Source organism: Branchiostoma belcheri, unplaced genomic scaffold (genome assembly GCF_001625305.1).
Source record: "Branchiostoma belcheri isolate BF01 breed outbred unplaced genomic scaffold, Haploidv18h27 scaffold657, whole genome shotgun sequence".
Lineage (NCBI taxonomy): Eukaryota > Metazoa > Chordata > Leptocardii > Amphioxiformes > Branchiostomatidae > Branchiostoma > Branchiostoma belcheri.
In genome coordinates this window covers 10,276-13,070 of record NW_017804306.1, presented here as the reverse complement: position 1 = coordinate 13,070, position 2,795 = coordinate 10,276, and the positions used below count along the sequence as shown (strand labels likewise).

General features: G+C 50.9%; 1 pseudogene; it reads left to right on the top strand.

The window, feature by feature from the left end:
• The window catches only part of LOC109483650, a 16,366-nt pseudogene that overhangs the window by 4,544 nt on the left and 9,027 nt on the right, over positions 1–2,795 (top strand).

Below are 2,795 nucleotides of genomic sequence, written 5' to 3'. Positions count from 1 at the left end.
TTCCTCCATCCAGAGAGACATCCAGGGCGCTGAGAGTAAAATACAAGCCAAGCTGAAAGAAGAGATCCAACTCTGTCAGAACGCGGTAGATGCAGTGGACAGCGGATCAGACATGTCCGAGCCATTCTACGGTCTCACACGGGACGATATATTGGTCAAGGAAGAGTCACTGGAGAAGTTACTGGACGGACGACCCAAAGGTCTGTTGAACGTACAGGTTATCCCGGTCAGCAGCAAGACGTTCCAGGGTATCGGAGCTCTGTGCGACAAGATGGCAGAAATGGTGAAGGACGAGCGATTGTTCCCTGCTGCCCGCCAAGAGCTGCCGACTTCCTGGACAAAACTGTCAGAAAACATCCAGGCGACAGGGCGGACCCACCTTCAAGTCAGGGATTGTCAGGACGTCGGAGCAGCTGCAGGGATGAAGGAGTCAGACGTCCTGAACGCGCTCAGCTATCTGCACGTGACCGGACAGATCCTGTTCTACAAACACATCAGGGGGATGGAAGAGCTGGTCTTCCCGGACCCAACCGTCATCCTCACACTCTTCAAGCAGATCTTCAGGCATGACCTACCGGGATATCTGGACAGCATAGCTGAGTCTCTGTCTGAGCGTACCAGAGCGCAGTTTGCTGAAGACAGGGCGTCCTTCTTGAAGACCGGCAGGGCCAGCGACAGTTTCATGAAGAACCTGCTTGGAGACAACATTGTCACCTTCAACAGTCTCCTTCCCCTGATGAAGCACTTTGGCCTGTGTTACTCAGGGTCGGTGATCTTTCCAACAGAGCTTCCTGCCGCCCAGCCTGACGAGGTGGCGCACTGCTGGCCAGAGGTTGTGCCATCAGGCGGAGAGGAGATCTCTCTTACTATAGAGTACAGCCAAGAGCCTCCCCTTGGTGTACCGGAAACCATGGTCTCCCGTATCCTGTCCATGGAGCAGACCACACGCCGTCTCCTCACCAAGGACACAGTTGTCGTTCATGTTGGAGAGAACTCAGAAGACGTCATGTACCGCCATTCCGCTACAAGAGAAGAAATCCGGATCCGGGGAGAGCCGGAGAAGGCGTGGCGCCGGGCTCAGACCGTAGTGAGGGAGATAGAGGCCTGTAGGGACGAGTTTCCTGCCTTGTACTCCAGTAACAGTGTTGGAAGCGGGGAAACAGCAAAGTCCCTCCCTATAGAGGCTGTGAGGCGTCACGTGCCGGGGGACTTGATGAGAATGTCCAGGGGAATCTGGGAAGGGCCACTTCCGGTCACCAGAACACCGACAGACGTCATCGGCAAGTACTTTATTGGTAAGTACGACATGTGTTTTTACGATTATCTGAATAACGATAATATAATTAAGCTAACAACCCCCCCCCCCCGTCTCTGATTTAATACTTTAAACTTACTTGAATCACCCCCCCCCTCGGTCAGTTATATGATGTACAACTTGATAAACTATGTTAATGAAACAGTGGTGTCTTTTCTGTGCAGAAAACCTGCTGTACCAGATCAGCAGGGCTGTTGGTAAGGAGTGGACCCGGCTGGGACAGGAGCTGGGACTTAACAGGTCCGCGTTGGACAACATACGGGGGACACTTACCCAGAGGGCGTTCCAGATGCTGAAGGCCTGGCGCACCAAGACCCCCCACGGACCGCTCCACTACCTGCCGCAGCTGGAGGAAACACTGCAGAACATCGGCAAACCGGACCTGGCTAAACATGTACAGGGGGTGTGCAAGGTAGGTTTATGAACGTTCAGACCTTTTTTGAATTCAAAACGTGAACAAAAAAAGGTGGGTTAATGCATGGTCTTGTTAGCTGTTTAGCACTATGAATGAATAAAGACCTTTACTGTACAATTTAGTGTACAAACAACAGGTCACATGTGATGCTATGCTAACGTTTCAATCAGGGCGCCTTTTTTTTTGGTTTGGTTAGAACAATGTAAGTATGGCAAAAATGAATTCTTGTTCATTTTGACCCTGTTGTTTTTCCAAGGAAATTAATTTCCAAGTCATCAAACTCATAGAAAGTCTATAAAACTCAATTGATACGCTGTTTACATAAAACAGTAAAATGTACCGTCGGTTTTATCTTAGGAATACCGTGATGTCTTGCCGTTACAAGAGGTCATTCATGAGATGACCGGAGACAGAGACTGGTGAGTAGCCATCTATAACACTCAACTAAACATGCCCCACCAACTATACATGCCCCGGCATCTATACATGCCCCGGCAACTATACATGCCCCGGCAACTATACATGCCCCGCCAATTATACATGCCCCGCCAACTAAACATGCCCCACCAACTATACATGCCCCGCCAACTATACATGCCCCGGCAACTATACATGCCTCGACAACTATACATGCCCCGGCAAGTATACACGCCCCGGCAACTATACATGCCCCGACAACTATACATGCCTCGACAACTATACATGCCCCGGCAAGTATACACGCCCCGGCAACTATACATGCCCCGCCAACTATACATGCCCCGCCAACTAAACATGCCCCACCAACTATACATGCCCCGCCAACTATACATGCCCCGACAACTATACATGCCTCGACAACTATACATGCCCCGGCAAGTATACACGCCCCGGCAACTATACATGCCCCGCCAACTAAACATGCCCCACCAACTATACATGCCCCGGCAACAAGAAAGTCAGTAAAGGTAGTACGTGGTGACGCCCTACCCGCTATGCTACACCCGTATGATTGAACACCTGGCTACAATACCTGTGTTTATCTCCTCAGGTCCCTCCGCCTGCCAGGTGAAGGGAAGTACCTGT